The following is a 23740-nucleotide window of genomic DNA, read 5'->3' on the forward strand; positions in this document are numbered from 1 at the left end:
CCCAAAAGTACTCATTACATTTTGAATGTTTAGCAGGACATGAAAATGGTCTAATTCACACACTATCAAGACAACATCTCTGGTCATCCCTACTGCCATTGATCTGGTGGACTCACTAAACACATGCTTCGTTTCTAAATTATGTCTGAGTGTTGAAGCTTGCCCCTGCCTATCCGTAAATAAATTAAAAACAAGAAAATGGTGCCGTCTGTTTTGCTTAATATAAGGAATTTGAAAATATTAATACTTTTGATACTTAAGTATATTGAAAACCAAATACTTTTAGACTGTTCGCTGCTCTGGCACCCCAATGGTGGAACAAGCTCCCTCACGACGCCAGGACAGCGGAGTCACTCACCACCTTCCGGAGACATTTGAAACCCCACCTCTTTAAGGAATACCTGGGATAGGATAAAGTAATCCTTCTACCCCCCCAAATTGTAAAGTGGTTATCCCACTGGCTATAGGGTGAACGCACCAATTTGTGAGTCGCTCTGGCTAAGAGCGTCTGCTAAATGACGTTAATGTGCCCTTGAGCAAGGCACTTAACCCTAATTGCTCCTGTAAGTCGCTCTGGATAAGAGCGTCTGCTAAATGACTAAAATGTAAATGTAAGTATGATTTTTTTACTGGGTGACTTTTACTTGAGTAATTTTCTATTAAGGAATCTTTACTTTTACTCAAGTATGACAATTGGGTACTTTTCCCACCACTGTATAGTTGTATTATGCAGAAGAGACCAGGATATGTTGTTGCCCTGTGTCCCAACACTCAATGTTATAGTCATGGTCCTGAGAATAAAACCGGTTTAAAACAATCAACAGAGAAACACGTGTCTTACATTGCTACACATCCGTTATAATAAGTGCTTTTTCCTGCTTCATTTCAGTATCAGGTGTAGTTTTTCACCAATTATAAAGTGTGTTTGTTGTCTATCTTTATGTTTCTATGTCTGCAGGTAGTGAGATGCAACAGTAGCCTTGAGAACATCTGGACTAATATAGAACTCTGTTCCAAATTGCTGTCAGGTAAAAGTAGACGATAGCAGACAACATGATCCTTAGTGAAAGGGGTGTTGTTGAACGTTTTTTGACTTTACTCAACTTTTATAGATTAGGTCAAATCTGATCCAATAACTTTCTGAAGTAAGATTAGCCTACATGTCATGTGCGACGTTATGTTGTCATAACGTAATTGAGCTTTGATATTTAAATAGATGTTTGATTAATCTGGTCTAGGTGCATCAGTTGCATCCTTGAGATTTGAATTCTCTCCCGCTAACCCCCTAATCCTTATCTGAACACTGTGACAACATAGTAACTACAGTAGCCTACACATTTCTTGTTTTATGAATAAACACTGAAGAAACAATAGCTCCCACGATGGATCCAGTAAGTCTTGTTTCCTTTTAACAGTATAGGTCTACTGTGCTGTATAAAATGTCTAGGCCTAATTTTCATTATCTTTGATCCTCCACATTCCTGTGTTCGGTTTAAATGGTTGGACAAAAAAACGATGATAAACGTTGTTGGGATTTTGTTCCCTTCAGGAAAGTAGCATACAACTATATCATGTTTAGAAATCTGTGATATTACCTAATTATCTCTTCTTCCTCCCAAAGTTTGCAATTGTTCACCTCCACTAATTTGAAAGTCAGATTATCCATGTATGACCAGATACTCAAATGGCCACTCTAACGATGAAAATACATATTCTGTGGGGTTTATCGGCGGTTGGCATCCAACGTTATGGTGCATTACCACACCTACTGTAATGGAGTGTGGGCCAGAGACAAGGATCGAGGAACTTAGTCCCACCTGCCAGTGTAGCCGGCGCGGTCTGTTCGTTGCCGACTACTGCGTTGTGTTCCGGTGCACTGAAGACAAGACACTGGCGTACTTGAAGGCACTTTATTGTGTACAACTCTCTCAATCTGTTCAACATCAAAGAGAGAAAATGTTCAAAACCCTACCCTCGACCAGAATCCGCCTCTCCCAGCCGAGTACAATGCAGACTCAGTATAATCACATTCAAAGATCCAAGGAATAAAATACAACATAATTGGAAAATAAACATAGCATCTGGTGTATATCTTATGTATGTGTCATATTGCATGTTATCTCTGCCAAAAACTCTGAACTTTTAGCCTTTACATTAATACTGTGCAACATGACATAAACCATCTTTCAAATAGGTAATACATACAGTAATATGCACGGAAGCAACATGTAATCCTTCACATTTGAGCTTTTCAGTGCCATTAAACACTAATCAATATATGAAAACATTTTTAAATGAACACATATTTTTAACCTGATATAGGGAATACATACCTGTTCAACATCAAAGAGAGAAAATGTTCAAAACTCTACCCTCGACCAGAATCCGCCTAACATAAAAAAGAACAACGTGGGCTTCATCACAAGGGATAGAATGACGATTGCTAACTTACAGCTAAACAAAACACGAGGTTAGCTAAGTTAGCAATTTCTCAAACTCTCAAAAATAGCTAAATTCACGACACAGCTTGATTAAATGTACGTACACTCATCATATAATATACATACAAGTTACTATGTGCACTGAAACGTTTTAGTTTTAACAGGTATATCAAGTTTATATCACGCCGAAGTGAACACATACCTCTCCCAGCCGAGTACAATGCAGACTGAGAAAAGCATGACACCCTCCGCATATAACCAAACCAACACTCTAGAGGGCGCACTTACACAACTAACTCTCCCAATATCTGAAGACTACACGAAATGCTGAACATTACAATATTTTGGTGAAATCAACTCACAAAATAAAATAAAAAATAGAAAATGAACGGTTGCAAAAATCTGTAATTCTTTGACCTGTTACACCAGCACCGTTTCTCTTTTAAAAAGATAACATATTTGCGACTGTATCTAACAATGTTCTACTCAGTATGCTTATCAAACTCAATCCTGTACCCCCTTCTCCTTCATACTGGATCAGTCTTTCTCTCCCTGTCATACTGCCCACACTGTATCAGTACATGCTCCACTGTCTCTGTTTCCTGGCATTAATCACACCTTCCTGGTGGATGCTTTCCTATCACATTTAATGACATATCCAGACATCCATTTAATGACATATCCAGCTGTGTCCCACCCTTAGCCTTGAAAGGATAGCCTCCTCTCTTCTGTCCATTCCTACCATCCTCCCCTCCCTTACTTTATTCTGTACCTGGAATAGGGATAGATGGCAGCATTCGCACAAAACTGAAAGCGTGAACCACCGCATTTAACCATGACAAGGTGACTGGGAATATGTTAGAATACAAACAGTGTAGTTATTCCCTCTGTAAGGCAATCAAACAGGCAAAATGTCAGTATAGAGACAAAGTGGAGTCGTAATTCAACGGCTCAGACAAGACGTATGTGGCAGGGTCTACAGACAATCAAGGACTATAAAGGGAAAACCAGCCACGTCGCAGACACCGACGTCTTTTTTCCGGACAAGCTAAACACCTTCTTCACCCGCTTTGAGGATAACACAGTGTCACTGACGCGGCCCGCTACCAAGGACTGTGGGCTCTCCTTCTCCGTGGCCGACGTGAGTAAGACATTCAAGCGTGTTAACCCACGCAAGGCTGCCGGCCAAGACTGCATCCCTAGCCACGTCCTCAGAGCATGCGCAGACCAGCTGGAAGGAGTGTTTACGGACATATTCAATCTCTCCTTATCCCAGTCTGCTGTCCCCACATGCTTCAAGATGTCCACCATTGTTCCCGCACTCCAAGAAAGCAAAGGTAACTGAACTAAATGACTATCGCCCCGTAGCACTCACTTCTGTCATCATGAAGTGCTTTGAGAGACTACCTTACCTGACACCCTAGACCCACTTCAATTTGCTTACTGCCCCAATAGATCCACAGACGATGCAATCACCATCACACTGCCCTATCCCATCTGGACAAGAGGAATACCTATGTAAGAATGCTGTTCATTGACTATAGATCAGCATTCAACATCATAGTACCCTCCAAGCTCATCATTAAGCTCGAGGCCCTGGGTCTGAATCCCGCCCTGTGCAACTGGGTCCTGCACTTCCTGACGGGCCGCCCCCAGGTGGTGAAGGTAGTAAACAACACCTCCACTTCGCTGATCCTCAACACTGGGGGCCCACAAGGGTGAGCAAGAGATAGCGAGAGAGAGAGAGAGAGAGAGAGACTACTGTGACGGACCCACATTTAAGGAAAGCTCTGACTATGTACAGACTCAGTGAGCATAGCCTTGCTATTGAGAAAGGCCACCGTAGGCAGACCTGGTTCTCAAGAGAAGACAGGCTATGTGCACAGTGCCCACAAAATGAGGTGAAAACTGAGCTGCACTTCCTAACCTCTTGCCAAATGTATGACCAGATTACACAGACCCACAAAGAATTTGAAAACAAACCCAATTTTGATAAACTCCCATATCGATTGGTTCAAATACCTCAGTGTGCCAACACAGCAGAAATATTTGTGACCTGTTGCCACAAGAAAAGGGCAACAAGTGAAGAACAAACACCATTGTAAATGCAACCCATATTTATGTTGATTTATTTTCCCTTTTGTACTTGAACTATTTGCACATAATATGACATTTGAAATGTCTTTATTCTTTTGGAACATTTGTGAGTGGAATGTTTACTGTAAAAAAAAAAAAAAGACGTTTATTTCACTTTTGTTTGTCTATTTCACTTGCTTTGGCAATGTTAACATATGTTTCCCATGCAAATAAAGCCCTTAAATTGAAATTGAATTGAGAGAGGGGAGCAGGGTTGTACACCGAAGTTAGATGGTAATTAAAATACGTAAATCCCAAAATGGTGACAAATACTGACATTTAATCAATTACAAATTACATGACCCTTCCTGTACCCAAAAAAATAATAAACCCTCCCCAGACTGAAATTGAAAAAACATAACCTTCCCCCATTTTCGTCCAGAAATACAGTAATTAGGTACATTTCTGCATGTCCCTAAAGTGTAATGGGTTTATACTATAGTCCAGTTGGAGGCGGTAATGCAAGAGATTGGATGCCAACCACCATTAAAGCCCACTGAAGAAGAAGAATTTCGTCATTGCAAATATTTTCCAATATGTGAGATCATTTACTTATTCTCAGTAATATCGTATTGCTTTGGAATCGTGACGTTATCTACTGTGGAGGAAATACCCTGACTCTGAGAAGGGATTGCGTGACCCAGCATAACAACTTGAACGCGTTATACGTTTTTCCATTAATTGCCGAATGAGATTCCTAGATCCTTTCTCTAATATCTCTGCCATGAGCTCATAAATCGAGATAGCTGTGTATTTTACTACTGCATGGCCAGTGTGAGCCAGAATGCTAACTAGCCAGCTACATGTCAGTCAGTAGTTGTCCTTCCAAATGCGGTGGTCACTGGATAAACTAGCTATAAATTGAACATTTGTCAGAAAACGAACTAGTAGCCAGTTGTTGTTGTCCATGGTGGAATCATATCTAACCCACAGGCTCTTGGAGGTTATGTACATACACGAGCTCCGGAATTTAGCTAACGTAGCGTCGCGAATTAGCATTAATCTAACTAGCTCAGCTGTATTATAACAAAACGGATGATATGAATCAAACACTAGCTAGCTAGCAAGCCATCCTCGGCGACAATGCTATTGTGGCGCTGGAATGTCAGATACATGTTTTAATTTTATGTTAACTGTCATTGAAGTTGATGGTTACCACTGATTTCAGATATGAAGAAAGATCAACTGTCCGCCATTTTTTATGTTTCGTTCAGAGTGAAAGTAAGATTCCCGGCAAACCCGTTGTGAACACTTAAAACAAAGTAACTGTACTGCTGTAGCCAACACATTTCTGGTCTAAGACAAGTTGTCTGATGAAGAAACGCTAAAGAAACAATAGATTCTGCAATGGATCCGGTAAGTCTGGTTTCCTTTTAACCCTTGTGTTGTCCTCCCAAATGCCTTACGCCTTTTGTCCTCTGGGGTCAAAAATGACCCCGCCTGGTTTGACTGTTTATAAAGCATACAGTATACATTTTCAATCAATTCTGTGTTACATCTTTATTCTTACTTCTGTTCAACCCATTACTATAATTTTTTTCATTTGTTTTGGAATTTAGAGCCAATAGACCTTGTTTACATAAAAGTATACCCTGTTTTTAAGTAAAAATACAATGAAACTATGAATTATTTTGACCTATTATTATTTTGACTATTTCACTTATCACTGAGTGGTATTTGTAAAAGTTTAGTGAGGATGCTGTTTTTGAATCATTTTATTTTTATTAATGACAGCCCATAATCACACCTTTTGTCCTCTGGGGTCAAAAATGACCCCGCCTGGTTTGACTGTTTATAAAGCATACAGTATACATTTTCAATCAATTCTGTGTTACATCTTTAGTCTTACTTCTGTTCAACCCATTACTAGAATTTTTTTTCATTTGTTTTGGAATTTAGAGCCAATAGACCTTGTTTACATAAAAGTATACCCTGTTTTTAAGTAAAAATACAATGAAACTATGAATTATTTTGACCTATTATTATTTTGACTATTTGACTTATCACTGAGTGGTATTTGTAAAAGTTTAGTGAGGATGCTGTTTTTGAATCATTTTATTTTTATTAATGACAGCCCATAATCACACCTTTTGTCCTGCCTGGTTTGACTGTTTATAAAGCATACAGTATACATTTTCAATCAATTCTGTGTTACATATTTAGTCTGAAAATAACGGTAGTTGTTTAATACTATGCTCTTTTATGATTCAAACAAATTTGAAGTAATTTGATTGAATTATGGGTGTTTTACTAAATGTAATAACTTCTGTTGTCCTCTGGGATCAAAAGACCCCGCAGCACAAAGTTTACATACTGCTTGGCAAAACATCTTTGATCATGTTTCTTTGATGTGTGGGGTCAAAACATCTTTGATCATGTTTCTTTGATTGTGGGGTCAAGCAATGGTTATGACAACAACAACAACAAAAAAGTATTTTCTCACAGGTGTTTGGGCATTTCACATTTTAGTCTGAGAGAGACAGGCAGCACAATGAGGAGGCAGAAGTTTTATAATGCACAGGAGGCTTGCAAGATAATTTTTGAAATAAAAGAAAATAATGACCAGGAGGACAATGCTGCACATAATGAGGATGAATCAACTGATGAAGAGGGTTCAGGGTCAGCTGGGTCCTCTTCCTCAGATTCTACCTCATCTGTTGATTCTTCGTCTTCATCATAATAGATGATGTCCTCCACTTCTGACACTTCTTCCATTTCAACTTCAGATTCTACCTCATCTGTTGATTCTTCATCATAATAGGTGCAGTGCTCCACTTCTGACACTTCTTCCATACCAGCTTCAGATTCTACGTCATCATCACGTTCATCCATTTCCTTATATTCATAATCATCTTCCATTTCTGCAGCAGGAGATGTGGGGGAATCTTCGGAGGAAGAAGTAGCATGCTGTCTGTATGTTGGATCTATCACCTCATCATTATGTTCCTCCTCTTCTGACCCTGAACCCTCTTCATCAGTTGATTCATCCTCATTATGTGCAGCATTGTCCTCCTGGTCATTATTTTCTTTTATTTCAAAAATTATCTTGCAAGCCTCCTGTGCATTATAAAACTTCTGCCTCCTCATTGTGCTGCCTGTCTCTCTCAGACTAAAATGTGAAATGCCCAAACACCTGTGAGAAAATACTTTTTTTTGTTGTTGTTGTTGTCATAACCATTGCTTGACCCCACACATCAAAGAAACATGATCAAAGATGTTTTGCCAAGCAGTATGTAAACTTTGTGCTGCGGGGTCTTTTTGACCCCAGAGGACAACAGAAGTTATTACATTTAGTAAAACACCCATAATTCAATCAAATTACTTCAAATTTGTTTGAATCATAAAGAGCATAGTATTAAACAACTACCGTTATTTTCAGACCAATTGATGAATAAAAAACATATTTTGTCGGCAAAAGATTTAATTTGGGGTCAGAATGACCCCAGGACAACAGGAGGGTTAACAGTATAGGCCTGCTATGCTGTTTAAAATGTATAGGCCTAGTTATCATCTTTGATCCACCACATTCCTGTGTTCTGTGTTAGTGGCTGGACCCAAAAAAAAAACATGACGGTAAAACTTGTTGGGATTTTTTTTTCTAAAGCTAAGTAACCTACTACTTTATCATGTGTAGGAATCTGTGTCTATTACTTAATTATCTCTCCTTCCTCCCAAAGTGTGCACTCGTTCACCTCCACGAATTTGAAAGTCAGATGATCCATTATATGACCAGATCCTCAAATGGCCACTCTAACATTGAAAATACTTGTGGGGGTTTATCAGTGGTTGGCATCGAACGTTATGGTGCATTATGCCACCTACTGTAATGGAGTGTGGGCCAGAGACAAGGATCGAGAAGTTAATCCCACCTGCCAGCCCCGTTTCTCTTTAAAAAGATAACATATTTGCGACTGTATCTAACAATGTTCTACTCAGTATGCTTATCAAACTCAATCCTGTACCCCCTTCTCCCTCATACTGGATCAGTCTCTCTCTTTCCCTATCATACTGCCCACACTGTATCAGTGCATGCTCCACTGTCTCTGTTTCCTGGCAGTAATCACACCTTCCTGTTGGATGCTTTCCTATCACATTTAATGACTTATTCAGCTGGCTGTGTCCCACCCTTAGCCTTGTAAGGATGGCCTCCTCTCTTCTGTCCATTCCTACCATCCTCCCCTACTTTACTCTGTACCTGGAATAGGGGCGGCAGGTAGCCTAGCGGTTTAGAGCGTTGGGCCAGTAACCCGAGCCAACAAGGTGAAAAATCTGTCAATGTTCCTTTGAGCATCTTAACCCTAATTGCGCCTGTAAATTGTTCAAGATAAGCACATCTGCTAAATGACTAAAATGTAAACAATGAATAGATGCCTGCCCTGAGTGTCACTGTTCCACTTTTCCTGCCATCTCTGCACCACCACTGCCCATATCATTCCCTTAGCCTCGCTTATTAGCACCTCCACCTCCTGTCTCCTAAGGGCCTGTTTAGCTAGCACATCTACTTCCTACATTCCCTTCCACCCACACATGGGCCGGGACCTAAGCAAAGCTTATATGGACACCCATCTGTCTCACCCAGGCATGAATTTGAATTCCCTCATATAGCAGGCCTTGTCTGCTATGTTAGCTAAATGATTACAGACTCATCAACACAGCACGAGTCAGAACATATAACTACTCTGTCTGGCTTGACTTCCTCCACCTATTGCAAGGCTAAACGTACGGCCATCAGCTCTGCCATGTACACAGCCAGGTGGTCTGTAATACGTCTCCTGACAGCCACCCCCACTTTCCTGTTCAACAAAGGCTGATCCAGTCTGACCTGTCTTTGGATCTTTTGATCCATCTGTATATATGGGCAAAAAAATACTGATTTACAGTTTCCAGTCGCCTTTTAAAGAACTCGCAAGGATCAACCCCCTCCCTGTCTTTCCGTACTCTCTCCAACACTTGTAAATCAACTACTGGAGGTGGGAGTAGCCATGGTGGACTCACAGGGATAGGTACCGTGGGGCTAAAGTCCCTACCATACAATCCCATCTGCCTCGCCTGGTTATCACCCACCCATCCAAAGCTTTTATTCTGTCCATGTTCATGCTCCCAACTTTTCTGTAGCACCCCTTTTGTGGGGTGAGACACCCCATGTTCCTGTAAGTTAACCCAATAATTAATTGGCAGTGATTGCCTTCTAATATGTAATGGCAATGAAAATAAATGTATTTTAAAGAATGTAAAGCTGTCGTTACCACAGCCACAATGCCTAAAATGTTTATCGTAGAAATTCATGGAAACAAAAATGTGCTTTTTTGATTTTAAGGTTAGGGTCAGGCACAAGGTTAGCAGTGTGGTTAGGTTTAGGATTACAATTTTAAGAAGAACAATTGTAGAAATAGGTGTGGTTTATGGCTTTGTGGCTGTGGTAACTAGTGAAGACCTGTCACTAGGTTTTTTCTCTCAAGTTGCTGGCATTACATTTTACATTTTAGTCATTTAGCAGACGCTCTTATCCAGAGCGACTTACAGTTAGTGAGTGCATACATTTTTCATACTGTCATGTATATTTGATCAAATAAGCCACATGTCGCCTCTTCCTGTTTTGAAAGGAAATGACTGGTATAAGAAATATGGTGGAAACTCTGACTAGCCCATGCCTCCACCAACCCAATGCTATTAGATTTGTGGGATGTAGTGAATGATTGAACATTTCAGGAAAAATGAGATATTCTAGGGATGCACCAAATCAATCAGAGGTGTAGACTAAATTAATCAAATGTTTGGTTTAATGATAAACTGTTTAATATTTCTTATGGCCAAACAGGACAAAGCTAGCCCGTTCCCCTCCACCCTCCCCGGGAGTCCCCAGGTCAAACGCCTCCCGGTACCGCTTTGGGTCTGGTCGACTGCAGGAAAACACCGGGGCAGAGTGGAACTGAGAGAGGAGGAGGAGAAGAGAAGGAAGATGGAGATTTGATTTCATTAAGTAAGAACCATGGTGTGTAGATTAGACTACAGTCTTCTTCTGTAACAATAGTGGAGGTGCATAAAGATGGCTGCCCGCATGTACTTACCACAAATTCCTTGTTTTGCTAAATTCACTGTATTGTACATTGCTCTCCTTTACTGTTTTTTTGGTATGGTCATTAGCATTGTAAACATGATCCCAATTTTTAGCTTCAAGACGCTGGCAATTTGAAAAAAACGAAAAATAGATTGTGTTGATTTATTGGAACATTGAACAATGTCGCACACCATAGTTTCATAACTCAGTGGATAGTGCTAAAACAATGACGTCATTTCAGAATTCTAACATCTTTATGCACTTTAGTCATTCATTGATTAATTATATACAGTGAGGGGGAAAAAGTATTTGATCCCCTGCTGATTTTGTACGTTTGCCCACTGACAAAGACATGATCAGTCTATAATTTTAATGGTAGGTTTATTTGAACAGTGAGAGACAGAATAACAACAAAAAAATCCAGAAAAAATGCATGTCAAAAATGTTATAAATTGATTTGCATTGTAATGAGGGAAATAAGTATTTGACCCCCTCTCAATCAGAAAGATTTCTGGCTCCCAGGTGTCTTTTTATACAGGTAACGAGCTGAGATTAAGAGCACACTCTTAAAGGGAGTGCTCCTAATCTCAGCTTGTTACCTGTATAAAAGACACCTGTCCACAGAAGCAATCAATCAATCAGATTCCAAACTCTCCACCATGGCGAGGACCAAAGAGCTCTCCAAGGATGTCAGGGACAAGATTGTAGACCTACACAAGGCTGGAATGGGCTACAAGACCATCGCCAAGCAGCTTGGTGAGAAGGTGACAACAGTTGGTGTGATTATTCGCAAATGGAAGAAACACAAAAGACCTGTCAATCTCCCTCTGCCTGGGGCTCCATGCAAGATCTCACCTCGTGGAGTTGCAATGAACATGAGAACAGTGAGGAATCAACCCAGAACTACAAGGGAGGATCTTGTCAATGATCTCAAGGCAGCTGGGACCATAGTCACCAAGAAAACATTAGGTAACACACTACGCCGTGAAGGACTGAAATCCTGCAGCGCCCGCAAGGTCCTCCTGCTTAAGAAAGCACATATACAGACCCGTCTGAAGTTTGCCAAAAAACATCTGAATGATTCAGAGGAGAACTGGGTGAAAGTGTTGTGGTCAGATGAGACCAAAATCGAGCTCTTTGGCATCAACTCAACTCGCCGTGTTTGGAGGAGGAGGAATGCTGCCTATGACCCCAAGAACACCATCCCCACCGTCAAACATGGAGGTGGAAACATTATGCTTTGGGGGTGTTTTTCTACTAAGGGGACAGGACAACTTCACCGCATCAAAGGGACAATGGACGGGGCCATGTACCGTATTTTCCGCACTATAAGGCGCACCGGAGTATAAGCCGCAGCAGCTAAATTGAATGATATTGAATGATGTGTACATATATAAGCCGCACTGGACTATAAGCCGCAGGTGTTTTAATGTTTAATTACCATATGTAAGGGTTCGTGCACAGAGGGGATTGTCGGGAAAGAGATGGCTGCTTGAGGAAGCTCCCATTTATTAACATTTCAACAAACAAGTTGCATATTTGCATAACGTATTCAAGTGTTACCATTTAGTGCAATAGTAGCTACAGAACATATACTGTGCTGTGTAAACTGTACTGTATCACATAGCGTTTCAGACACACAAACTTTTCAACTTTCAAACTTAAACGGTGCGCTCCCAGCGCACATACCGGCAGTGATCTACAGCAGTGGTTTTCAACCAGTGGTCCTTGAGGGAGTGCTAGGGGTTCCCCAGCAAAATTAGTTAATAGCGTCACAATCATTTAACCACTTAACTTTGGTTATTTTTGAAAAACCTTGAAAAAGTGTGGCACATCTTTGAATATTTATCTACATTATAGCCTACAGTAGTACCATAACAAAAAACAAAGCTTACAGCGCTTGACGAGGCAATATCAATGGCTAAATTAAATGTGTTTTTTTGAAAGTGCAAAATAAAGTGCCTGTAACACGACAGTAAGCGCGTAAGCCTAAAGTTGCAGCAACACGGCTGCTTAAAATATACGGTAATCAGCCTACCAGAAAAGTCATTAATCCTCGTCTTCATCTTTTAGGCTAAGGTGCAGTACACGGCTGTAACCAGAAAAGTCAAGTCATTAATCCTCATCTCCGTCTTCTTCCTGCGTACTAAAACCACCAAAGTCCTCATCTTCAGTGTTGGAAACGAACAGGCTCAGGGTGGCTTCGTCAGCCACTCTCCTCTCTCCTTCGTTGTCGCTCTCAAAACCAACAAACTCCTCTTCGTCACTGTCGGAATCGAACAGCCTCTGAAGGTCCTCAGCTGTGGCGGCGTTCTCCTCTTCATCACGCAGCAGTCCAGCCTTTGGAACCCGTTAATGATCGTGGATGTTTTGACAGCCATATTGACTGCCTTTAACTTAAAAGCTGCATCATATGCATTTCTACGTTTGTTTTCCATAATAAGGGTTTGTGCATGAAAACTTCCTTTGCACAAACTGTCTCGTTCTCGTAATGTCTGTCTGTCTTGCTCTCGTTCTGTCTCTCGTTCTGTCTCTCGTACCACTCTCGGTTCCACTTTTACTTTTGCGCGCTACCTGTCTCACTCTTTTCCGGCCTCCAGCTTTTTCCTGCTGGAGCCCGCCGCTTAAAGGTGGGGGGCGCGGATCGGTCATAGAGCCCATAGAGTTAGAGTTGGTGGACTGTAACCTGTAAAATCCATAGATTTAGGAGGTCTTCTAGTGGCCGTTAGCTGTAAAAATCCATAGATTAGCCGCACCGTTATATAAGCCGCAGGGTCGAAAAATGGGAAAAAAGGCGCGGCTTATAGTCCGAAAATTACGGTACTGTCAAATCTTGGGTGAGAACCTCCTTCCCTCAGCCAGGGCATTGAAAATGGGTCCTGGATGGGTATTCCAGCATGACAATGACCCAAAACACACGGCCAAGGCAACGAAGGAGTGGCTCAAGAAGAGGCCTAGCCAGTCTCCAGACCTTAATCCCATAGAAAATCTGTGGAGGGTGCTGAAGGTTCGAGTTGCCAAACGTCAGCCTCGAAACCTTAATGACTTGGAGAAGATCTGCAAAGAGGAGTGGGACAAAATCCCTCCTGAGATGTGTGCAAACCTGGTGGCCAACTTCTAGAAACATCTGACCTCTGTGATTGCCAACAAGGGTTTTGCCACCAAGTACTAAGTCATGTTTTGCAGAGGGGTCAAATACTTATTTCCCTCATTAAAAATCAAATCAATTTATAACATTTTTGACATCGGTTTTTCTGGATTTTGTTGTTGTTATTCTGTCTTTCACTGTTCAAATTTACCTACCATTAAAATTATAGACTGATCATGTCTTTGTCCGTGGGCAAACGTACAAAATCAGCAGGGGATCAAATACTTTTTTCCCTCACCCAGATGAAATGATCTTGGTCATTCCACCCATTTTTAAAAGTGTACAGTTGAAGTCAGAAGTTTACATACACCTTAGCCAAATACTCAGTTTCACAATTCCTGACATTTAATCCTAGTAAAAATTCCCTGTTTTAGGTCAGTTAGGATCACCACTTTATTTTAAGAATGTGAAATGTCAGAATAAGAGTAGAGTGAATTATTTCAGCTTTTATTTATTTCATCACATTCCCAGTGGGTCAGAAGTTTACATACACTCAATTAGTATTTGGTAGCATTGCCTTTAAATTGTTTTAACTTGGGTCAAACGTGTCGGGTAGCCTTCCACAAGCTTCCCACAATAAGTTGGGTGAATTTTGGCCCGTTCTTCCTGACAGAGCTGGTGTAACTGAGTCAGGTTTGTAGGCCTCCTTGCTCGCACACGCCTTTTCAGTTCTGCCCACAAATGTTCTATAGGATTGAGGTCAGGGCTTTGTGATGGCCACTCCAATACCTTGACTTTGTTGTCCTTAAGCCATTTTGCCACAACTTTGGAAGTATGCTTGGGGTCATTGTCCATTTGGAAGACCCATTTGCAAGCCAAGCTTTAACTTCCTGACTGATGTCTTGAGATGTTGCTTCAATATATCCACATAATTTTCCTTCCTCATGATGCCATCTATTTTGTGAAGTGCACCAGTCCCTCCTGCAGCAAAGCACCCCCACAGCATGATGCTGCCACCCCCGTGCTTCACGGTTTGGATGGTGTTCTTTGGCTTGCAAGCATCCCCCTTTTTCCTCCAAACATAACGATGGTCATTATGGCCAAACAGTTCTATTTTTGTTTCATCAGACCAGAGGACATTTATCCAAAAAGTACAGTCTTTGTCCCCATGTGCAGTTGCAAACCGTAGTCTGGCTTTTTTAATGACGGTTTTGGAGCAGTGGCTTCTTCCATGCTGAGCGGCCTTTCAGGTTATGTCGATATAGGACTCGTTTTACTGTGGATATAGATACCTTTGTACCTGTTTCCTCCAGCATCTTCACAAGGTCCTTTGCTGTTGTTCTGGGATTGATTTGCACTTTTCGCACCAAAGTACGTTCATCTCTAGGAGACAGAACGCGTCTCCTTCCTGAGCGGTATGATGGCTGCGTGGTCCCATGTTGTTTATACTTGCGTACTATTGTTTGTACAGATGAACGTGGTACCTTCAGGCATTTGGAAATTGCGCCAAGGATGAACCAGAATACAATTTTTTTTCTGAGGTCTTGGCTGATTTCTTTTCCATGATGTCAAGCAAAGAGGCACTGAGTTTGAAGGTAGGCCTTGAAATACATCCACAGGTACACCTCCAATTGACTCAAATGATGTAAATTAGCCTATCAGAAGCTTCTAAAGCCATGACATAATTTTCTGGAATGTTCCAAGCTGTTTAAAGGCACAGTCAACCACTGGAGTGATACAGGGTATTATAAGTGAAATAATCTGTCTGTAAACAATTGTTGGAAAAATTACTTGTCATGCACAAAGTAGATGTCCTAACCAACTTGCCAAAACTATAGTTTGTTAACAAGACATTTGTGGAGTGGTTGAAAAACGAGTTTTAATGACTGCAACCTAAGTGTATGTAAACTTCCGACTTCAACTGTAACTAATTAACATTCTGTAATAAAGAGCACATGTTTTCCCATCTCAAGACATTGAATAAAAATAGTACTACACTAAGTACCAAATAAAGTAAGTGTTGACCGTAACAGGGGACTACTGAAAACATCAAACCCACTGGATAACATGGGTAAAATAGTCCTTTAATTCAGCCATAAAACCGCTTGTGACCGGGGAAATAGAAGGTTGTTTTATGAAACGGAGTGGGAATTGAATGCAATCTTCACAAAAAAAGATAATTGTTAAAACATTTCTAGCATGTCTATGAATGGGTAAAAGGGTTGACTTGCTCAGTTTTCCACTACAAAACACCAGTAAATTGACAGAGTAGAACCAGCTGACCTGCTTTTACTCTGATTTGACTATTAGATGTTCAATGTTTGTTTTGAAAAAAATTTTTTTTAAAGGAATAGTTTCACCATATTAAAACGAGAGTTCAGTTCATGTAACAGGGTTGACCTTAAAATGAGGGACAGATGTAAATGACTTACTAATCACATTCATAATAATCTAGAGAAATGACTTTGTCAAGAAACGAAATAACTAGTGCTTTACAATGAGTATGTTTACATGTGTTTGGTTCTGAACAAACAGAATAAAAACTCAGACAACTAGAAAAAGCTTAAACAAAGTATATTCACCCACTGGGTCATACAGCTACAAAGACGTGATTACACAAGCGCATATATTTATACCCTCCTACAAGGGCGGAGTCAACTCCTTGCACATCTAGACAGCCAATACATCTCTGTTGCTAGGCAGGAACTTCAATGGTTCCTCTCACTGGTGTAGTCATGTTCCTGCCTAATGCTAAAACCTTTGTGGGCGTGGAAGTATATGTGTGTGAAATAGGACTGTTTCTTCTCACTTCATCTGACCTGACCTCGGGATGAATTCCTCAGTCCTCCCTAATCCACAGCTGTCTTACCTTATCAGTGACTGAAACCAGACTGTTGCCCTTTGCCTCCCTCCTTAGGAGCCATGATATGAACAATAACATGTTTTGACAGAATGTAAACACTTTGCACCCCCTTGTCTCACTCAGTAACTTTCCATACACTTAGTTCCTATCCACCCTCCATTGACCCCCACATATACATTCCTTATACATGGAAAGTAATCAATAAGTTCTAGTATGGTAACATGAATAGGTATATTTCAAGCTAGAATCCAACACACACACTCATCTGACATTAAACTGGTTATGGCAGTAGGCAGAGTATGGCATTAGTCATGTAAACACCTTACTCTGCTTTTTCTTAATTGGCTTTAGGTGACAATCGAAGTAATGATGTTAAAAACACCTGGTTTTCTGAGCAATCTTTCAAATGATTAGGACACGTAAACGCCTTACTCAGATTCATAGAGGCATATTTAATCTGCACATGTGCTAGCGCGAACAGCACAAGCTTTCTTCTTTGCACGAGTGCAGTGAGTTCGGGAAAAACTGAAAGTATGCATCTTAGAAATCGTTTTCACAAACTTTATATGTGCGAATTCGGAATCAAATATACTTAGTAGTACGGTAGTACGTTTATTTTGATGGCAATTTATCATTAATCAAAGTCCCATCAGGTAGCCTGATTTCAGATGTTCATGCTATTTAATATCTTTGTTTCACAGGGGACAGTTGCTCTCTCGGTGGGAGGGGCTTATCATCTGGGGAGCCTCGACAACATCATGATGCTGACAAGACAGAGAAGAGTCTCTCCAGATCAGATCGTTTCAATAAACACCAGCACACATGTATAGGGAAGAAACCTCACCACTGCTGCTTTGACTGTGGGAAGGGTTTTGCTAAACAGAGGGAATTGATAATTCACCAACTGATTCACACCGGAGAGAAACCGTACCGCTGCTCTCAGTGTGGGAAGGGTTTTGCTGCATCTAAAACCTTAAAATCTCACCAGAGAATTCATACAGGGGAGAGGCCCTACCCCTGCTTTGTTTGTGGGAAGACCTTCAGTCAATCAGGACACCTGACTACACACCAACGCATACACACAGGAGAGAAGCCTTATAGCTGTGATCAGTGTGGGATGAGCTTCCGGAAGTCAGGACACCTGACCAGACACCAACGCATACATACAGGAGCGAAGCCTTATAGCTGTGATCAATGTGAGAAGAGCTTCAGTCAATCAGGATCCCTGATTACACACCAACGGATACACACAGGAGAGAAGCCTTATAGCTGTGAGCAGTGTGGGAAGAGCTTCAATCATTCAGGACATCTGTCTACACACCAACGCATACACACAGGGAGAGAAGCCGTATAGTTGTGATCAGTGTGGGAAGAGCTTCAATCATTCAGGATCCCTGATTACACACCAACGCATACACACAGGAGAGAAGCCGTACAGCTGTGATCAGTGTGGGAAGAGCTTCAATCATTCAGGATCCCTGATTACACACCAACGCATACACACAGGAGAGAAGCCTTATAGCTGTGATCAGTGTGGGAAGAGCTTCAATCATTCAGGACTTCTGACTACACACCAACGCATACACACAGGAGAGAAGAGTTATAGCTGTGATCAGTGTGGGAAGAGCTTCAATCATTCAGCACTCCTGACTAGACACCAGCGCATACACACAGGAGAGAAGCCTTATAGCTGTGATCAATGTGGGAAGAGCTTTGCTCGAGATTCCACCCTGACTGCACACCAACGCATACACACAGGAGAGAAGCCTTATAGCTGTGATCAGTGTGGAAAGAGCTTCAGTCATTCAGGACACCTGACTACACACCAACGCATACACACAGGAGAAAAGCCTTATAGCTGTGATCAGTGTGGGAAGCGCTTCAATCAATCAGGAGCCCTGACTACACACCAACGCATACATACAGGAGATAAGCCTTATAGCTGTGATCAGTGTGGGAAGAGCTTCAATCATTCAGGATCCCTGACTACACACCAACGTATACACACAGGAGAGAAGCCGTACAGCTGTGATCAGTGTGGGAAGAGCTTCAATCATTCAGGATCCCTAATTACACACCAACGCATACACACAGGAGAGAAGCCTTATAGCTGTGATCAGTGTGGGAAGAGCTTCAATCAATCAGGAGAACTGACTTCACACCAACGCATACACACAGGAGAGAAGCCCTTATAGCTGTGATCAGTGTGGGAAGAGGTTTGCTCAAGATTCCGCCCTGACTGCACACCAACGCATACACACAGGAGAGAAGCCTTATAGCTGTGATCAGTGTGGGAAGAGCTTCAATCAATCAGGATACCTGACTACACACCAACGCATACACACAGGAGAGAAACCTTACTCCTGTCTATGTGGAAAGAGCTTTGCTCATTCAGGGTCACTGAAAAAAACACCAGAAAGAACAAACATGTCATTTTTTATCTCCCTCCTCTCCTGCACGGTTCCAGATCCCTAAATAAAGTTTCAATAGAAAACATATTGTGAAGAGTCATCCATCTCCCATTCTCTAACATTATACTAAGTCTGAATACCATGATAACCTATGTAGCATAATGTCAAGCTCTGGATCCATATCTATCATTCGTCTAGGAGTGCTGTGTGTTGTGGGGTGGGGATGTTGTAGTGGGTGGGGGGTTTTCATAGCTGTATCTTATTACATTAACTCCTATTAGCCATTAAATACTTGTATCATGTATAATAATGTTTCAACAATACGAGATGTGTATTCTTGTTTTTAATAGATCAATAAATTCAATCCATTATCTGCTTAACAACATCTGCTTATCACATTACAGTGGCTTGCTAAAGTATTCACCCCCCTTGGCATGCTTCCTATTTTGTTGCCTTACAACCTGGAATTAAAATGGATTTTTGGGGGGTTTGTATAATTTTATTTACACAAGATGCCTACCACTTTGAAGATGCAAAATATTTTTTGGGGTGAAACAAACAAGAAAAGTATTTAAAAAACGGAACTTGAGCGTGCATAACTTTTCTCTCCCCCAAAGTCAATACTTTATAGAGCCACCTTTTGCAGCAATTACAGCTGCAAGTCTCTTGGGGTATGTCTCTATAAGCTTGGCACATCTAGCCACTGGGATTTTTGCCCATTCTTCAAGACAAAACTGCTCCAGCTCCTTCAAGTTGGATGGGTTCCGCTGGTGTACAGAAATCTTTAAGTCATACCACAGATTCTCAATTGGATTGAGGTCTGGGCTTTGACTAGGCCATTCCAAGACATTTAAATGTTTCCCCTTAAACCACTCGAGTGTTGTTTTAGCTGTATGCTTAGGGACATTGTCCTGCTGGAAGGTGAACCTCCGTCCCAGTCTCAAATCTCTGGAAGACTGAAACAGGTTTCCCTCAAGAATTTCCCCTGTATTTAGCGCCATCCATCATTCCTTCAATTCTGACCAGTTTCCCAGTCCCTGCCGATGAAAAACATCCCCACAGCATGATGCTGCCACCATGCTTCACTGTGGGGATGGTGTTCTCAGGGTGATGATTTGTTGGGTTTGCGCCAGACACAGCGTCTTCCTTGATTGCCAAAAGCTAAATTTTAGTCTCATCTGACCAGAGTACCTTCTTCCATATGTTTGGGGAGTCTCCCACATGCCCTTTGGCGAACACCAAACGTGTTTGCTTATTTTTTTCTTTAAGCAATGGCTCTTTTCTGGCCACTCTTCTGTAAAGCCCAGCTCTGTGGCGTGTACGGCTTAAAGTGGTCCTATGGACAGATACTCCAATCTCCGCTATGGAGCTTTGCAGCTCCTTCAGGGTTACTTCTGAAGGTAATTGGTTGCACCAGATCTTATTTAGGGGCTTCATAGCAAAGTGGGTGAATACATATGCACGCACCACTTTTCCGTTATTTTTTTAAAATATATATATATTTTACTTCACCAATTTGGACTATTTTGTGTATGTCCATTACATGAAATCCAAATAAAAATCCATTTAGATTACAGGTTGTAATGCAACAAAATAGGAAAAACACCAAGGGGGATGAATACTTTTGCAAGTCACTGTAATTGTTTTTTAAATCTTTAATAATAATCTATTTTCATAAGAAGCATAGGCCTCTTGTATAATTAGTTCGCTCTAAAATATGTTCACATTTATTGTAAAACCCAGGTTTTAGTGTAGCTGAATGGACATACAGAAGTCATAGGGCTATTAGTGTGGTCAAATTATGTTGTTGTATTTATTTTAAAGGATTTTAATTGGGATATCTTTCAACTTTCCTTATTGTATATTCAGTGTGCTCCAAAAAGATGTACACACATTTTTATTGTGAAGCGAATTATGTGTTGGTTGTTAGGAAGAGGCATCATGGGGGACAGGAAGCTAGCTCTGCCCATCAGTACTTATAGGTCATGTCAACCACAGACCTCACACTCTTCTGTTTTCTCATGGCCAGTAAGGTCTCCTACCAAACTTCTCTCTCTTCACTCTGGAAATACACTTGATAATATCTTATACCTTACCATTCTACTTTTTATTGGTGAATTGTTACTCAGAACGAATGCTTGCATGTAAATGTCATTGTAAAAGATACATCTGGAATGTGGTTTCATGTTTTCTTGTTTTGTTTTACATTGCCGATTGCATATTCATTTATTAAAATGTATTTTTTTTAACGTTTAGTTGTATTATGTAGAAGAGACCAGGATATGTTGTTGCCCTGTGTCCCAACACTCAATATTATAGTCAATGTCCTGACAATAAAACGGGTTTAAAACAATCAACAGAGAAACACGTGTCTTACTGGACTCAAATAGGACTGTTCCAAGTTGCTGTCAGATGAAAATAGAGACAGCAGACAACAGGATTCTTAGTGAAAGGGGTGTTGTTGTCACAATTCCAGTGGGTCAGAAGTTTACATACACTAAGTTGACTGTGCCTTTAATCAGCTTGGAAAATTCCAGAAAATGATGTCATGGCTTTAGAAGCTTCTGATAGGCTAATTGACATCATTTGAGTCAATTGGAGGTGTACCTGTGGATGTATTTCAAGGCCTACCTTCAAACTCGGTGCCTCTTTGCTTAACATCATGGGGTAATCAAAATAAATCAGCCAAGACTTAATTGTAGACCTCCACAAGTCTGGTTCATCCTTGGGAGCAATTTGCAAACGCCTGAAGGTACCACGTTCATCTGTACAAACAATAGTACGCAAGTATTAACACCATGGGACCACGCAGCCATCATACTGCTCAGGAAGGAGACGCGTTCTGTCTTCTAGAGATTAACGTACTTTGGTGCAAAAAGTGCAAATCAATCCCAGAACAACAGCAAAGGACCTTGTGAAGATGCTGGAGGAAACAGGTAAAAGTATCTATATCCACAGTAAAACGAGTCCTATATCGACATAACCTAAAGGCCGCTCAGCAAGGAAGAAGCCACTGCTCTTCTCTGTGTCACGGAGGCTCTCCGCACTGCTAAAGCTAACTCTCTCTCCTCTGCTCTTATCCTTCTAGACCTATCCGCTGCCTTTGATACTGTGAACCATCAGATCCTCCTCTCCACCCTCTCCGAGTTGGGCATCTCCGGCGCTGCTCACTCTTGGATTGCGTCCTACCTGACAGGTCGCTCCTACCAGGTGGCGTGGCGAGAATCTGTCTCCCGCACCACGTGCTCTCACCACTGGTGTCCCCCAGGGCTCAGTTCTAGGCCCTCTCCTATTCTCTCTATACACCAAGTCACTTGGCTCTGTCATATCCTCACATGGTCTCTCCTATCATTGCTACGCAGACGACACACCATTTTCTGATAACCAGGTTGCGAATCGCATCTCTGCATGTCTGGCAGACATATCAGTGTGGATGTCGGATCACCACCTCAAGCTGAACCTCGGCAAGACGGAGCTACTCTTCCTCCCGTGGAAGGACTGCCTGCTCCATGATCTCGCCATCACGGTTGACAACTCCATTGTGTTCTCCTCCCAGAGTGCAAAGAACCTTGGCGTGACCCTGGACAACACCCTGTCGTTCTCCGCTAACATCAAAGCGGTGACTCGATCCTGCAGGTTCATGCTCTACAACATTCGCAGAGTACGACCCTACCTTACACAGAAAGCGGCACAGGTCCTAATCCAGGCACTTGTCATCTCCTGTCTGGATTACTGCAACTCTTTGTTGGCTAGGCTCCCTGCCTGTGCCATTAAACGCCCTACAACTTATCCAGAACGCTGCAGCCCGTCTGGTGTTCAACCTTCCCAAGTTCTCTCATGTCACCCCGCTCCTCCGCACACTCCACTGGCTTCCAGTTGAGGCTCGCATCTACTACAAGACCATGGTGCTTGCCTACGGAGCTGTGAGGGGAACGGCACCTCCTTACCTTCAGGCTCTGATCAGACCCTACACCCAAACGAGGGTACTACGTTCATCCACCTCTGGCCTGCTAGCCCCCCTACCTCTACGGAAGCACAGTTCCCGCTCAGCCCAGTCAAAGCTATTCGCTGCTCTGGCACCCCAATGGTGGAACAAGCTCCCCCACGACAGCGGAGTCACTGACCACCTTCCGGAGACACTTGAAACCCTACCTCTTTAAGGAATACCTGGAATAGTATAAAAGTAATCCTTCTGTAACAAGATTTGTTCAAGCCTAAAATGTTAGTCCGTAATCGTAACATGGTGTTTGTATGTTCACAGATGAAATTTCACGGTTACGTTTCACGCATGGCTTTTCTTACGATCCTAAAAATTTACGTATGGATTTTCGAACGATCCTAACAATATGTACGTTAAATCTTTTGGCAGCTATCTGGCTCCATAGTTTTGGATCAATCGAGATACCAAGGAGATCCGTTTGAAGTCTCGATGAAAGTCATAGATGTGTTAGATGAGGTGGCGTCAGTGAAAATATCAAGATGTATTATTTTTGTTTGTTTGTATGTCCAAGGAGCAGAAGGAGCGTGCTTTGCACCTGAAAAATATATATCGGATCGGAATGTGTCGTGTGGATCTGTGAAGCAGGGCACCTATCAAGGGGGTTATCTCTGGAGTGGCTCTAGAAGTGAGTGTAAAGGATGTAACTGAAGAAGTAGATGTAGTGGTTGATGCACGCTGACTGACCCGTATGGTGATGGAGTGAGGAAGACCATTCCATCCATTATTTTGTTCTTTGAAGAAGA

The 23740-nt window shown here is 41.7% G+C and overlaps 1 long non-coding RNA gene across 1 annotated transcript; it reads left to right on the top strand.

The window, feature by feature from the left end:
* The first annotated feature begins 4984 nt into the window (after window positions 1-4984).
* Window positions 4985-10738, top strand: LOC123484880. Its single transcript, XR_006658762.1, has 3 exons — window positions 4985-5115; window positions 5792-5933; window positions 10396-10738. It is a non-coding gene; the product is annotated as an uncharacterized LOC123484880 (long non-coding RNA).
* Window positions 10739-23740: the final 13002 nt, after the last annotated feature.

This window comes from Coregonus clupeaformis, unplaced genomic scaffold, assembly GCF_020615455.1.
Source record: "Coregonus clupeaformis isolate EN_2021a unplaced genomic scaffold, ASM2061545v1 scaf0482, whole genome shotgun sequence".
Taxonomy (NCBI): domain Eukaryota; kingdom Metazoa; phylum Chordata; class Actinopteri; order Salmoniformes; family Salmonidae; genus Coregonus; species Coregonus clupeaformis.